The sequence below is a fragment of the Balaenoptera physalus genome (assembly GCF_965194825.1).
Source record: "Balaenoptera physalus genome assembly, chromosome: 18".
NCBI lineage: Eukaryota > Metazoa > Chordata > Mammalia > Artiodactyla > Balaenopteridae > Balaenoptera > Balaenoptera physalus.
In genome coordinates this window covers 48,197,092-48,213,876 of record NC_138899.1, presented here as the reverse complement: position 1 = coordinate 48,213,876, position 16,785 = coordinate 48,197,092, and the positions used below count along the sequence as shown (strand labels likewise).

Below are 16,785 nucleotides of genomic sequence, written 5' to 3'. Positions count from 1 at the left end.
TTGCATGGAATATCTTTTTCCATCCCCTCACTTTCAGTCTGTATGTGTCTCTAGGTCTGAAGTGGGTCTCTTGTAGACAGCATATATACAGGTCTTGTTTTTGTATCCATTCAGCCAGTCTGTGTCTTTTGGTGGGAGCATTTAATCCATTTACATTTAAGGTAATTATCGATATGTACGTTCCTATTCCCATTTTCTTAAATGTTTTGAGTTTGTTATTGTAGGTGTTTTCCTTCTCATGTATTTCTTGCCTAGAGAAGTTCCTTTAGCATTTGTTGTAAAGCTGGTTTGGTGGTGCTGAACTCTCTCAGCTTTTGCTTGTCTGTAAACGTTTTAATTTCTCCATCAAATCTGAATGAGATCCTTGCTGGGTAGAGTAATCTTGGTTGTAGTTTTTTCTCCTTCGTCACTTTAAGTATATCCTGCCACTCCCTTCTGGCTTGCAGAGTTTCTGCTGAAAGATTAGCTGTTAACCTTATGGGGATTCCCTTGTGTGTTATTTGTTGTTTTTCCCTTGCTGCTTTTAATATGTTTTCTTTATATTTAATTTTTGATAGTTTGATTAATATGTGTCTTGGCGTGTTTCTCCTTGGATTTATCCTGTATGGGACTCTGTGTGCTTCCAGGACTTGATTAACTATTTCCTTTCCCATATTAAGGAAGTTTTCAACTATAATCTCTTCAAATATTTTCTCAGTCCCCTTCTTTTTCTGTTCTTCTTCTGGGAACCCTATAATTCGAATGTTGGTGTGTTTAATGTTGTCCCAGAGGTCTCTGAGACTGTCCTCAGTTCTTTTCATTCTTTTTTCTTTATCCTGCTCTGCAGTAGTTATTTCCACTATTTTATCTTCCAGGTCACCTATCCGTTCTTCTGCCTCAGTTATTCTGCTATTGATCCCTTCTAGAGTATTTTTAATTTCATATATTGTGTTTTTCATCATTGCTTGGTTCCTCTTTAGTTCTTCTACATCCTTGTTAAATGTTTCTTGCATTTTGTCTATTCTATTTCCAAGATTTTGGATCATCTTTGCTATCATTATTCTGAATTCTTTTTCATGTAGACTGCCTATTTCCTCTTCATTTGTTAGGTCTGGTGTGTTTTGACCCTGCTCCTTCATCTGCTGTGTGTTTTTCTGTCTTCTCATTTTGCTTATCTTACTGTGTTTGGGGTCTCCTTTTCACAGGCTGCAGGTTCGTAGTTCCCGTTGTTTTTGGTATCTGTCCCCAGTGGCTAAGGTTGGTTCAGTGGGTTGTGTAGGCTTCCTGGTGGAGGGGACTAGTGCTTGTGTTCTGGTGGATGAGGCTAGATCTTGTCTTTCTGGTGGGCAGGTCCATGTCTGGTGGTGTGTTTTTGGGTGTCTGTTTCCTTATTATGATTTTAGGCAGCCTCTCTGCTAATGGATGGGGCTGTGTTCCTGTCTTGCTAGTTGTTTGGCATAGGGTGTCCAGCACTGTAGCTTGCTGGTCGTTGAGTGAAGCTGGGTCTTGATGTTGAGATGGAGATCTCTGAGAGATTTTCGCCGTTTAGTATTACGTGGAGCTGGGAGTTCTCTTGTGGACCAGTGTCATGAAGTTGGCTCTCCCACCTCAGAGGCACAGCCCTGATGCCTGGCTGGAGCACCAAGAGCCTTTCATCCACATGGCTCAGAATAAAAGGGAGAAAAAATAGAAAGAAAGAGGAAAAAATAAAATAAAGCTATTATAATAAAAAATAAGAAAAAATATTTTTAAGAAACAATTTGTTCAGAAAAAAATTTTTTTTAATTTTTTAAAATAAATTTATTAAGTTTTTATAATAAAAAAGAAGAAAAAAATTAAGTAACAAATTATTAAGAAAAAAATTTTTTTACTGTTTTAAAATAAAAAATATGAAAAAACTTATGACGAAAAAATGGTTTTTAATTTTTAAAAATAGAACATAAGGAAAAAATTATTAAGGAAACATTTATTAAGAAAAAAAAAATTTTTAAGTACAAAACAAAAAACGGACAGACCGAACCTTAGGATAAATGTTGAAAGCAAAGCTATACAAACAAAATCTCACCGAGAAGCGTATACATATACACTCAAAAAAAAAGGACAAGGGGAAAAATTAATATATCCTGCTCCCAAATTCCACCTCCTGAATTTGGGATGATTCTTTGTCTCTTCAGGTATTCCACAGATGCAGGTACATCAAGGTGTTTGTGGAGCTTTAATCCGCTGCTTCTGAGGCTGCTGGGAGAGATTTCCCTTTCTCTTCTTTGTTCATACAGCTCCTGGGGTTCAGCTTTGGATTTGGACTGGCCTCTGCGTGTAGGTCGCCGGAGGGCGTCTGTTCTTCGCTCACACAGAACAGGGTTAATGGAGCAGCTGCTTCGGGGGCTCTGGCTCACTCAGGCGAGGCAGGCGGAGGGAAGAGTACGGATGCGGGGCGAGCCTCTGGCGGCAGAGGCCAGCGTGACATTGCAGCAGCCTGAGGCGCGCTGTGCGTTCTCCCAGGGAAGTTGTCCCTGGATCACGGGAGCCTGGCAGTGGCGGGCTGCACAGGCTCCCGGGAGGGGCGGTGTGGATAGTGACCTGTGCTCGCACACAGGCTTCTTGGTGGTGGCAGCAGCAGCCTTAGTGTCTCATGCCCGTCTCTGTGGTCTGCGCTGATAGCCGTGGCTCGCGCCTGCCTCTGGGGTCCGCGCTGATAGCCGCGGCTCGCGCCCGCCCCTGGGTCCACGCTGATAGCCGCGGCTCGTGCCCGTCTCTGGAGCTCATTTAGGTGGCACTCTGAATCCCCTCTTCCTCGCACACCGCGAAACAAAGAGGCAAGAAAAAGTCTCTTGCCTGTTCGGCAGCTCCAGACCTTTTCCCGGACTCCCTCCCGGCTAGCTGTGGTGAGCTAACCCCTTCAGGCTGTGTTCACGCCGCCAACCCCAGTCCTCTCCCTGCGATCTGACCGAAGCCTGAGCCTCAGCTCCCAGCCCCCACCCACCCCGGTGGGTGAGCAGACAAGCCTCTCGGGCTGGTGAGTGCTGCTCGGCGCTGAGCCTCTGTGCGGGAATCTCTCCGCTTTGCCCTCCGCACCCCTGTGGCTGCACTCTCATCCGTGGCTCCAAAGCTTCCCCCCTCTGCCACCCGCAGTCTCCACCCGCGAAGGGGCTTCCTAGTGTGTGGAAACCTTTCCTCCTTCACAGCTCCCTCCCACTGGTGCAGGTCCTGTCCCTATTCTTTTGTCTCTGTTATTTCTTTTTTCTTTTGCCCTATCCAAGTACCTGGGGGGTTTCTTGCCTTTTGGGAGTTCTGACGTCTTCTGCCAGCGTTCAGTGGGTGTTCTGTAGGAGCAGTTCCACGTGTAAATGTATTTCTAATGTATCTGTGGGAAGGAAGGAGATCTCCGCATCTTACTCTTCCGCCATCTTGCCCCTCTTGGCTGCATTTTCATTGCTGTGTGCGGGCTTTCTCTAGTTGTGGCGAGTGGGGGCTACTCTGCATTGCGGTGAGTGGGCTTCTCATTGCAATGGCTTCTCTTGTTGCGGAGCATGGGCTCTAGGCACATGGGCTTCAGTAGTTGTGGCGTGCAGACTCAGTAGTTGTGGCTCGCAGGTTCTAGAGTGCAGGCTCAGTAGTTGTAGCACACGGGCTTAGTTGCTCCGTGGTATGTCGGATCTTCCCAGACCAGGGCTCAAACCCATGTCCCCTGCTTTGGCAGGCAGATTCTTAACCACTGCGCCACGAGGGAAGTCCCTAAAGTAGATTTCTTTTTAAAACATCAAACTTTATTTGGAATTGTACAAGAAAAGGTATAATATACTGACAGTGTGAATGTCTACTCTGGGTATTTACAGATTTATTTAATTACAAATTTCCTGTTTGACAAAAGAACAGAAGAAAATTTTAATTGTTGCATTCTGAAAATATTAAAGCTTATTTTGCCCTCTAACTGTATGATGGGCAATATCACAAAACTCTTTCCCTCAGTTTACTAGATGACAGATTTAGCTATGAAAACATATTGTTATGTTAGAGAAATTACTGTATAATTTTATATAACTTTTTTGATTGTGAAATTGGTCTATCTCTTTTTTCTCTACATATTACACATTGTATGATAATATGTGGTTATGGTTAGGGTTAAATGAGCACAGTGAGTGAGTATGCTCCCACATTGTGACATATTTCTTAGTATGATATATTTTAGTTACTAACATAATACTGAAATATATAATCATGTTAAATGTTTATTTTTTAATTGAAGTACGGAATATGATAAATATTTTCTAGAATTGTAAGATTTTAATATACGATTCCAGAAAGTTAGGGAAATATTCTTTTAGACTTAGTTTTCTCTTTCAGATATATTTCGAATTAAATTTAAGCTCAGAGGGCTTCCCTGGTGGCGCGGTGGTTGAGAATCTGCCAATGCAGGGGACACGAATTTGAGCCCTGGTCTGGGAAGATCCCACATGCCGAGGAGCAGCTAGGCCCGTGAGCCACAACTACTGAGCCTGCGCGTCTGGAGCCTGTGCTCTGGAACAAAAGAGGCCACGATAGTGAGAGGCCCGCGCACCACCATGAAGAATGGCCCCCGCTTGCCACAACTAGAGAAAGCCCTCGCACAGAAACAAAGACCCAACACAGCCAAAAATGAATATAAAAATAAATAAATTAATAAGAAATTGATTGACATTTAAAAAAAATTTTAAGCTCAGAGATAAAACGCTTTTATTATAAATTTGAAGTGTACAGATTTCATGAAAATGGAATCTTTTGTTAGATGACAAAGAAAAGATAATGCATTGTTTGAAAAACAAATGTTGGATGTAGAATGTAGATGAGATTTGTAAGTAGACACATGTAAGAGCAATATTTTCTTGCTTTTAAAGTATGATGAATTCATTTCCTATTGCTGTTTCACAAATTACCAAAAGGTCAGTGGCTTAAAACAATGCAGATATACTATCTCATAGTTTCTGTGGTTCAGGAGTTGAAACACAGCTTAGTTGAGATCTCTGATCAATGTTTCACGTACTAAAATCAAGATTTCAGCTGGGGCTGTGATCTTGCCTCATGCTTGAGGTCCTCTTACAAGTTAACTGGTTCTTAGCAATATTCACTTCCTTGTGGTTGTAGGACTGACATTGTTGCTTTCTTGTTTGATGTTTCCTGGGGAGTGCCTTCAGCTCCTAGAAGCCCTCAGGTCCTTGCCACATGACCTCCTTCCTAGGCAGTTCACATGTTTGCTTCTGCAAGGTTAGCAGGAGATTCTCTACTGCTTCTTAAAATCTGACTTCTAGATATTTTTGTCCCAACCTCCCTTTATACTATCCCAATCAGATCTCCTTTGATTTCCTTTTATCCTTCTGTCTCCCTACATTTGCTTTTGACTCCTAGAGTCTCTCCTAAATCATAATGAAGTTGAGACCAAGAATAGTAATTGTACGGTGACCTGTGTGTCTATCAGCTTTCTGTTCTCACAGAACACATCCTATACCAACAAAATTTAGTAATTAAGATACATGACATGAATAATGCACTCAAATCCAAACATCAGTGTTAGAGAGATTTACTTCTGAGGGGACAGAAATTTATAAACACATATGTTAATATTGGATATTGTTTTAGTAGACTGTTTTGTATTTACATTATTGTTATTAATATGGTACAGAGTCAGCTAGAATGTGAGAAAGATATAGACATTATAATAGTATTTCACACCCTAGATTTTCACAAGGAATATAACCTGTGACCTTCATAAATCCCCAAATTAAAAAATTAGGTATTTCTAACATTTGTAGAGGCTCTTAAATTTTATCCAAATTCACATGTTCCTTTGATCATCCTAACCCCAGAAATTACCCCCTCCAACACATTAGAGATTTCTGTCCTACTTGATAACCACTATTCTCAGAGAAGCAAATTTCTGTTCTTTCCTAGAAGTATTGTGTGGGGAGGCCAGCTAACCAAGATGGGAGATAGGCAGAGGCTTCTTAGAGTAGGTGGCATTTAGACAGGTCAAAGGGAGGAGTGTTGGGGGAAGGGCAGTCCAAATGTAGGGAAGTGGAGGCAGCAGAACGCCAGTTCCTATGCCTGGGAGGTTATGGGAGAGGTGGAGGTAGAAGGCCAGATGTAAAAGTGGTAGTCTGGAGCCAGATCAAGAGGATTTTGTCCTAAGGAGTTTTTATTTTATCCAAATGACAGTGCAAAGCCATGAAAGGGTTTGTGGCATGACAGTAACAAAGTTTGGTGCTTTCAGAAAAAAAATTTGTCCATTGGCAAGGTGGAAAATGGGATTGAGACTGAAGTGAGGCTACAACTGTATGTGTTGTAAGAAATTATTCATTCTATATATGCAGTATTTTATGTAGTATTTATTTGTACCTGGTCTATGATAAGCGGCAGGGATACAAAATTTAATAAAATACCTCATTCAGAAAATTCAGGGAAATAGATGGATTTTGTAGCTCTTGCCCCAAAGAAGCTTACTGTTAGTTTGTGAGACAGAAGAAACCACAAACTTAAAAGGTCATAAGAATGCTTATTAAAAAGAATATTATTATTTACTTTGTGTAAACCTTTTTATCATTTACTTAGTGTAAGCAACACTAAACAAAATATAAAGACTTAGCAGAGGTATTTTGAATACAGTACTCAAATCTGATCTGGCATTTTTGTAACCTGTAATAATATTACATTCTTTATTTCAAAGTTTTATTGCCAAGATAAGGCTAACTAGTTGTTTTGAATGGCTAAGAAATCCTTTAAACAGGCAGCCTTGAAAATACTGCTTGGTTTGCTATTTCATTGTTTTAAATGTTTGACCAGAGAAACTTATCCTTTCAGTAATAGCTCTTCTCACCCTAAACTCTTTCTTTCATGATGCTGACATCGCATCAGAGGAGATTAATTATAACAAACATGAGCACAAACAGCGGGACAATAAATTGATACATGTATGGACTGAAGATTATCATGCTTGTAGATGTTTCTTATGCAGGCATGCCTGGAAGATATTGCAGGTTCGGTTCCAGACCACCGCAATAAAGTGAATATTGCAGTAAAGCAAGTCACACGAATTTTTTGGTTTCTCAGTGCATATAAAAGTTATGTTTATCCTATACTGTAGTCTGTTAAGTGTGCAATAGTATTATGTCTGGAAAAAGAATGTACATACCTTAATTAAAAACGCTTTATTGTTAAAAAAATTGCTAACCATCATCTGAGCCTTCAGCAAGTCATAGTAGTAACATCAAAGATCACTGATCACAGATCATCATAACAAATATAATAATAATGAAAAAATTTGAAATATTGTGAATTACCAAAATGTGACACAGAGAATGGAAGTGAGCAAATGCTGTTGGAAAACCGGTGCCAGTAGGCTTGCTTGATGCAGGGTTGCCACAAGCCTTCAATTTGTTTAAAAAAAAATGCAATATCTGCAAAGCGCAATAAAACGAGGTGTGCCTGTATTCTCTTGGCTCTGTCTTCATGTAATCCTGTTACAATAAAGGTGACAGGATTAATGGAAATGATTGATGTGTTGTCCTCCTCAGGTATCTTGCAAAGATCATTCTGTTACTCCTTCTGTTATTAATTCTCATACTATTGAGGTATTCCTAGGCGAGCTGAGGTTCATAGTAAAATAAACAGTTGGGGCAAGCTAATGAATTGTTTTTCTGCTTACTTCATGATTTCATGTTTCTTTTTAATTGAAAATAAAGCCCAGAATAACCTCTTACTTTTGTAAAATTGAATCTCCACTTTGGTTTTCCCTCAGAATTTGGTCATTGTTCCATAAATCTTATGTTCTAAAATTAACTCTGCATTGATGGGAGAAAATATTGGCCATTTTTCTAAGGAAAATCTAGAAAGCTTTTCAGGATAGAATCTCCATAAATTTTAATGTTAAATGCCTTATGGACAGCTAATGAAAATAACTATGGGCTTCTAATTTTATTCATGTTCATATCATCAGTGTCATTATTTGTGTCTGTTACAGACCTAAATTGATTATAAAAAAGTAATCATGATTCAATGATGTGTATATTTGGGGTTTTTTTAATGTTTGTTTCTAATACAGTTGAATTATCAAACCTCTCTTGCTTGTATGTTTTGTATCATTTAAGCTGTCTGAGGATTTTGTTTAGTTCAGGTAACCCTAAAAGTCATGCTTAGCTGAATAAGCCTAGGCCTGGATGGACTTGTTATGTCATATCAAATTCTGTGTAATGTGTTGGGCTTATTGGAAAAAAAAATACGTCCTCTAAGAATGTGTTTCTTACAGATTTAATGCAGGTAAGTAACACATTTACTTTCACATTGTATTATATAATTTTCTCTAAAAGGACAAAGGGCACTATCATTTCTTTATTCTGATTTTTAAAAATTTCCATCAGAGGTACAGGCTTACATTGGAGATAATGCGAGTTTGGTTCCAGACTACTACAATAAAGCAAACATCACAATAAAGCGAGTCACACAAATTTTTTTTGATTTCTCAGTGCATATAAAAGTCATGTTTAAAAAAAAAAAGTCATGTTTACACTATACAGTAGTCTGTTAAGTATGCAATAGCGTTATGTCTAAAAAAACAATGTACATACCTTAATTAAAAATTACTTCATTGCTCAAAAATGCTAACCATCATCTAACGATTCAGAGTTGCCACAGATCTTCAATTTGTAAGAAACGCAGTATTGGCAAAGTACAATAAAGTGAAATGCAATAAAATAAGTAGTGCCTATAATTGATCATCACATGTACTTTTCCTAGAGATTTTCTCGTATCATTAACTTTTTTGTTGTGTCTTTTAATTCAAGTCAAATGTAATTCTAGTTGACATTATTATCAATATTCTGAAAAAAATGAGGTTGGATTACATTGTTTTATGAGAGTAATCACTAAAGTGTTCTATGTGATGTGTAATAATTTGATGTCAAGTTGGTTGATGTCAATATTCAGTTGATGAGTTTGTGATAAGGTTGTGTTCGAAAAGGCTCATATATAGGCTCTTAAAAAAATTTTGGTTTCATAGACTAGATAGAGTTCATGGCCAGATTATCAGGCCAACTTTCAACTTTACATACCTTAAGCTTATCAATATATTACTTCACTAATACATAACCACCATTTGAAACAATGCCCACTAGAAATATGTATTTTAAGTTTCAACTTGGGACAAAAAGAGTAAGTTTTATTCTTTCTATTATCATGGAAGATATCTGGGTTGGCCAGAGATAGAGGGAGGGGTTGCCTTAAGACAGTAACTTTACTGTTTTAACTTTTTACATCTAAATAAAACCAGGAAAACCTTCATTTTTCCAAATGGGGAACAAGAGGCATTGTGAGAAAAGTGGACAGAGTAACTTTCTTAAATTCATACTCCTCTGTTTCCTTGTTTCTATAGCTTATTTTGTAAATTAAGTATGTGTTACAAGTTTTATTTATGTTTCTCCATATTTTGTGTCACAATTTTAGAAAGTGGACTAGAGAATATGACCCAGTTGTATAAAGGGTAAACACTTAGAAAAATATGAACAGAATTCAAATAGAGATATTTTTTATGAAAAGGATAAGATTTAAATTAAACAATTATAGGAACTAAGAACTCATCCAACATTCATAAATGTTGGACATGGTCATAGGTGATCAAGCTTCCCCTTTCCAGGACCCAATCTCATCTTCTACTTTTCCTCTTTTATTCCTTGGTTCATAGAATTCTGTAATCTCTCAAGAAGCATGATTATCTGAGTCACAGTCCTTTTGGCTTGTTGGTATAATTGAGAAGAGCACCTCATAGCTAGTTGCATCTGTGTCCTTTCTACTTTCAAGCTTGCCAGCTTGTTGCTTTCTTGTAGGACTTGCTGAAGGCAATAAGAAGTAACCAACACCTTTCATCACCCTGACATTTTCATACCAAGTTCTCTAAAGCATTGGCCTCATTAGTTAGGTGGTCTCAGTTCCAAGACAATAGGCTACAGTTTAAACAAACAATGAGGAGTGCCAACTTCTGTTAGGGGATGAAGCGGCTTTCACTACCCTGTACCCTTCCTTTACTAAACAAGTTTTACATTTTAGGTCTGTCACTTGTATCACTCTTTTTCCTGACACTAATTTCTGAATTAGTTTGCATTAAGCTGTAAGCCACGGAAATCCAAATATGCAAAAAAGTAATTTATTGGCTTATATAACTGGAAGGTCTTTCTCTGTCTCTGAATTGTGTGTTGATGGGCTGTCTTCACGTGGTAGCAAAGATTGGCCCAGGTGGCACCAAGTATAGCATAAGGCCAACGTATATAAGGGGGCATAATGACATATAAAGATAGGCATGTAAAAACACTTATCTTAATTTTGCAAGCACATTTTTTCTGGGAAAAGATAAATACCTTTCATCATATAATTATTGATTCCCCAAGCTCAACTCCCAGTGGGGATGTTGGCATTTGTGTGTATGAAGCGGCTGAAATAGGAGTACAAAGAGACTTGGATGGTCTATTTGACAGTTGTTGGTGTCAAATCTCCATTCATAATATGAAAAAGTAATAAAAAAAATATTTCTCAGAAACAATCAAATGGCCCTTATACCTGGAATATCAGACAGAAAAAGACCTTCCCATCTTCTAATGTCTATATCTGCCTCCTTCTTAGTCAGGAGAGCTTAGGACATCTTAATTGATTCTGGATTATATGTTAAAGGGGAGAGAGTAGTTATCACTGAAAGCAGAGTTCTGTTACCAAAAGAAGGGGAGAATTGAATGGATGCTGTGGCAGATAAATACAACTGATTCTACCACTAACTCAACTGATTCTACCACTAACTTAACTCACAGCTCTTGTATTTACTAGTTGTATGTCTTTGGGAAAGTTATATAATCTCTCAAACCTTCATTTCATTATTGGGAAGTGGGGAAACAGTAGCACCACCTAAGTTTAGAGTTATTGAGAAGATCAAATTAGATTATGCATAAAAGTGCTAAGCACAGTGTTTGGCACATAGGCCTCCATATAATGGTAGTTCTAACACCACCACCACCACCACTGTCATCATCGTTACCATCATTGTGATTAGCAGTAGTAGCAATAGCATCTTCCACTCATTGTGTCCTCATCTCCTCCCCTACTACCCAACTTTAGGCCCTCATCAACCCTCCACTGACTCTTTGCAGAACTTTATCATCTCATCCTCCATTTTGCAAACAGTGATCTTTCAAGACACAAATTTGATCCCACTACCCCCTTGCTTAAAATGTTCCATTGACTCTTCTTGTTGGCAGAATAAAATTCAGATTATATTACATATACTATTTTTGTGGAGTTCTGTTTCTTTATTTTCTGTGGATTTTGTGAGAAGTGTCATTTTTCTTGGTTAATGGTACTGCATAATTTCAAATTCCACATAATATTCAGATGTAATATATTTAGATGGTAGCAGGTATAATATTAATGGTTGATGAGTAATGCATATGAAGTCGCAGGTTTTTGATGGTTGGTAGGTGTCTTTTTTGGTTTTGTTTTATTTTCATTTAATCAAGTTTCAAGTCAGTTTAAATAGTTTGACTTATAGATTTATAGCTTGAATTTTAAAGAATGAAGAATAGGGATACAGGAAAGGAATGTGATAGAATGGTAACAGTTTAATTGGAAGGCCAGAAAACTAGGTCAAGAAGACAAGGAGAATGTGTATGTGTTAGGCTAGATGTTCTTGTGAAGGATTTCCTCAAGAAAGGATTGCCCATGTATTGAGTATCGTGTATGTTTACATCGCCCATGTATTGAGTATTGTGCATGTTTACATCCATTTGCATCAAACAACATTCCTCCTCCTTTCCCTGTGCAACTGATTGATTGAAATTGAAGGTGGAATGCTTACTTGGAAGCCAGGGATGAATGATTGCTATGTGAATAGTCATAAGCTGTTAGCAAAAGAGAGAAAATGTGTAGTTATCTACCCACTGCCTGTCACTTTCTCTCTATCCCTAACCACCAGTATGACCTTCCCAGTCCTTGATTTTTTCTTATAGGACTGATTTTTTTCTACCGTTGCTTTTTTTTTTTTTTTTTTTTAAGTGCAAATTTACCCCACATATCTAGATAGTGCTTTAAGGTTAACTTGAGATAGTTGTTTCTAATTCTGTCATGTGGACTTGTTACCTTAACAGTGAATAGTCTGTACCAGTGATACTGTAGTCTATACTGGTATAGTGTCTGATTTTGAATAAGTACAGATAAGTACTGAAATTGAGAGTAAGTATTCAGAAACTCTTTTAGCAGTTTGTCAATGCCTCAATATTTGTTACTGCATTTTACAAAAGTGACAGTCAACAGTTGATTGGAAATTAAAACCAGAACCAATAACTACAACAAAAACCCTGGTCCTTAGCTAGAATTACTTTGAAATGCTCTGATCTGTGTTGTTATGACATTGTGGTCCCTAGATTTGCAAGCATTCTGACAGCATAGCACCTGACATTATCCAGGTAGTTTAAGGTGTTTGATAAAATAGCAGGTGGAAAGTGAAAATATGCCACAGTGCTGCACAGGTAATGTCCAGATTATTAATGTAAAGTTAGTAGTTATTTGAATTTAAAAATTAATTGTATATAGAAATTTACATGTGGATTTAGGGATAACTTTAGTGAAAAATTTTAAAGGTAATATATAGAAAGTTGGTGAAAATTGGCTTACCGTGAAGCTGAAATACACTTTTTAAAGATATGTTAAGCTTTTAAAAAATCAAGGAGAGATACTCAGCAGGCAGTAGAATTTAGAGATTGAATAGAGCTGGAAGAGCCAGCAAAGGAAACTGAGAAAACAGCTGCCAAAAAGGAGGAGGAGTAGAAACAGAGATAAGGATGGGAAGTGTCCATTGGGTTTACATAGCATTAAGAATGTGCTGGTGAATGTTTAACACCTGGCTCTGGGGGAAGAGGTGGGAGGCAGGGGAGGGATGCTCTGATTTTTAGCTTTTCCTGATTTCTGTAGTGTAAATATTCCACTATGACTAATTTCAAGCTATCAACAATTAGCTAATTTCAATCTGCAACCAGATTGCAGATTTTCTGAAAATTTAATAATCAGTTTTTGTGCAATATTCAGACTGGCTCCAACACACCACTGATTGGAGACCTTGATAAAAATAGTGTCAGTGAAATAGTGGGGTTAGAAGACAAGCTGAAGGATATCCAGTAGATAAATGTTCTATGGATGTTAAAGTGATTATTTTGAAAAGAGTGGTAAGAAAGGACATATTTAATATAGCATGAAAAAGTTATGCTTTAGGCTTGGGGTGATGGGCAATTTCTCTTCCTATAACATAATATTTTTAAAAGGCTACAGTTTATTTTTTTACTATATGGAGAACATAATCATTTAATAACCACTTGTGTTTATATGTACCTGCTAAGAATGAAACATAGTTCCTTGTCTTAACCTTTTTAATCTAAGTCAGAATTCATACAGAATAAATTTATAGAGGAAATAACTTTTTACAGAGGAAACAAAGTATAAATTTTGAGCTGATAGATAAAATTTTATAGCCAAAGAGTTTTGTGATCATTACAGAATATACACAATATCTAATGATATTTTACACAAAAGCCCTGATTTGTATAACTGAGAAAATTAGTTGAAAATTTTGATGTGAAAAAAAATGTAATCGGGTTTATATATAGATATAGAAATATGAGAAAGTGTTATGCTTCTGTTTTAATGTGAATTCATGTACTAATCAGTTAATACCATCTTTTTGTAACAAGTATCTTTAATGATTTGTTTTTATTTTGCTTTATTTGTTGAAGGATTACTCAGCAATAATTTTAACTATTCTTCTTGAATTAATGTCTGCATTAGTAGGTAACCTGTTGTACTGTGGTACTATGACTTCTTAAAAATAGTATCTAGCCCATAAATGGCCATTCCTTTGGTTTTGCGAAAGAGCTTTTGTGATTTCTGCATCGCACCAGAAATGAACAAATGTAGGTGATAAAATTATAGTTAACATGTTGGTTACATTCTGTTTTGTTCCTGTGGGCAGGCAGCTTGGCATAGTGAGAAAATCGTGGGCTTTTCCTTCAGTTAGATTTGAGTTAAGCTCTGGCTTCAACATTTTCTAGCTGTTAGCCTTCCTTTTTGTTAATTCACTTGTGAAATGGGGATAATAATATTGCCCTTCAGCGTGGTTGGGAGAATTATATGAAGTAATGTAGTCAAAAGACCTTAAAGTAGAGTCAGGTACGTAGTAAAGCCTTAATTAAGTCATTTCTTCAGGTAGGTGTCTCAGAATAAAATGAAGAGTCATCTTGGGAAACAAAATATACCTGTTTTTCTACTATAAAAAGCAGGTACAACTGTGACTGGAGAATGAATACTCTGCAAAGAAGTATTAATATTTTTAAGATACCTGCTTAATTAAGCACATTCTTATGTACAAACCCAAATAATTTGTGACAATTAATAAATTCATTCTTAATGATCCTTGCATTTCAAATCATGGGGCTGTAAAACATTGTAATCAATTATCTTGTAAAGATGCATTTTGAAACTCAATGATCTGGTCTAATAGGAACATTTTATTACAAGGCAAATGAAACTCATGTAGTAGTCTTTGATTAATTTTATCATATGAACTTTTATCACTTTAATTTTTTAGATGTTTTCACAGTTTTATCTATTTTGTGATGAATTTTTCTGTAATTTTTTTGCTTATTTTCTTTTTTTTTTTTTTTTCTCCTATTTAATATTAAATGTTACCAATTTCCATTTATGGTTTTGTTTCATCTTTCCCCTTCAGGTCATTAAAAAAAAGAAAAAAATAGTGATGCATTTTATTGTCCTTCCTATACAGAAGAGTGTCCTCAGTATATTCCTATTAGAGTGACTGTAGACCTGGCCCCTGGTGCCAATTAGTATTTTGGTGGTTTGGAATCATCATGCCTCCTCAGGAAAGGTGGCAGAGAACCGCTAGATTCCTACTGCAGAATTGAGGAGCTTTCTGTTTGACTTTTGGGCTATTTCTTAATTTATTTAAAATCACCGTTCCACAATTTAGTGATTGAACATATTCTTTTATTTATTTAATAGATTAGTTCAGTTTCAAAATATTTACTTTATATCTGACTTCATTACTTAACTACCTAAGATAAAAGGTATTAGGTTTAAGGAAATCCAAGAATGATGAAACCTTTAAGGACCTTCCTTGGCTTACTGTTATTTTATTTTGGAATGAAATGGATGTATATGAAAACTATGTTCTTTAAAAAGCACAATTTTATCTTCTGCCTCATTGAGTTTATTTTTTTAAAGGTGTTCTTATTTAAAAAGCAGTTTCCTTTATAGATTCTTCTCTCACTATATTGCCTCAGCATAATAATGCAAATGAAATATATTCTTTAGTAGTAAAATTGTTTTATTCTGTAATCTAATGTACATCTTCAGTTAAATAGATTAGGAAATCTTTAACTTTTTTCTTCTTTTAGAAGAACTGAAATCAAATTCTCCCACACCTACCAAGCCTAATTGAAGCCTTCATTCCGTATATATGGTTATTCAACTGCCATTTGTAGTCCAGGATACTCAGTTACTCTCATGATGACTTAAGTTATTTGTATTTCCTGATCATCATAGATTTTGGTGTCCCTAACTGGAATAATTTTGAAAAATTGATCCCTAAACACAGATCTAAAAAGCTTACTCCCCGAATATCTATTCAAACCTTGTTGTCAGGAAATAAAATACCTTCATATTTGATTTATTTTGGAAGCTGAAAAATTTCTTCAATTCAATATATAAAGGACTTTACCTCTCTCTATTAAATAAACCCCACAACACCTAAATGTTACGACTACTGTGGGGACTATTGATCGTATGCTACGACTACTGTGGGGACTATTGATAATGTGTATAAAGTGCTAGTGTGGGGTACCTAATACATAGCACATTGTCAGCAAGAGACGGCTGCTACCTTTATTCTCTAATAATGACTGGAACAAATGCCAAAACATGCTTTCTGCTGAAAATGCTCATTTGTGTCCATTTTTCTTCTCTCTAAAGAAAAAATTAATATTGACTACAGTGGTTTAAAAATAAGATATTAGTGTTATATTTGTAAAGCCGATCTTGGGAAAAAGTGATTTTGTAAAAATGTCTCTGTAGATGGTCTTGGCTAGTATTTGAGATCTTGCATATTTGAAAAATCTTTATTCTTTGTCACAATTAATGGGTGGTTTGGCTGAATATAGAATTGTACTTAGAAAATAATTTTCCTTTAATTTCAAAGACATTTAAAGTCTGTTAGATTGCCTTCTAGCTTCCAGTGGTTCCATTGAGAAGTTTCTTTTCATTTTGAGCCTTGATCTTTAGTCTTGACTTGCTTTGTCACTCAGGAACTTTTAAAGGTCTTCTCTTTATTCCTGTTGATCTAAACATTTTATCTGGTACATTTTTTCCTCCAGTGGTTGTTTGGAAATGTATGGAGACAGTTTGGGTAGTCACAGTGACTAGGAATGCTGAGGGAGAATGCTTTGGGATTTAGTATCTGGAGGTCAAAGAAGTTAATTTTCTTGCAAATACAGGAAACATTCTCACCCAGAATGTCAGTAGTGCCCCTGTTAAGAAGTATTGTGACCGTGGGGAAATGTAAGAATAATCCTGATCTGCATATTGATTATAGTGTATGACAAGAGAAACAAGATGTGTACACCAAAGACCAGTCAATATGATTGGTAATAGTGTTATAGATATGCTACGTGAAACAATGGAGGAAGAAAGAGTAAGTGACACAGTACAAATTGAAGTAGAATAAAAATCATTATGTGAAAT

The 16,785-nt window shown here is 36.6% G+C and overlaps 1 protein-coding gene across 6 annotated transcripts in view; it reads left to right on the top strand.

Annotated features, from left to right (window-relative positions):
* The window catches only part of TDRD3 (tudor domain containing 3), a 223,456-nt gene that overhangs the window by 153,695 nt on the left and 52,976 nt on the right, over positions 1–16,785 (top strand). The window lies entirely within an intron of this gene.